Genomic DNA, 209 nt, shown 5'->3' with positions numbered 1-209 from the left:
AACCCAGGCAGTCAGGTGCTAAAGCATATGTTCTGTAACCCATGCATGCACTGCCTTTGTGCTGGTGAGGGCTCCGTAGCAGCACACATCTGAGTAGCGACTGACCTTCTATTTGCAGTTTGAACACAGGTCATCTTCATCAAGGACACCTGTAAGGGGAAACTCTTTATATATTGACTTTGTTCTTTGTTTTACAGCCTGTCATAGCA

The sequence above is a fragment of the Galeopterus variegatus genome, unplaced genomic scaffold (genome assembly GCF_000696425.1).
Source record: "Galeopterus variegatus unplaced genomic scaffold, G_variegatus-3.0.2 Scaffold799, whole genome shotgun sequence".
Taxonomy (NCBI): domain Eukaryota; kingdom Metazoa; phylum Chordata; class Mammalia; order Dermoptera; family Cynocephalidae; genus Galeopterus; species Galeopterus variegatus.
This window is presented reverse-complemented; position numbering follows the sequence as displayed.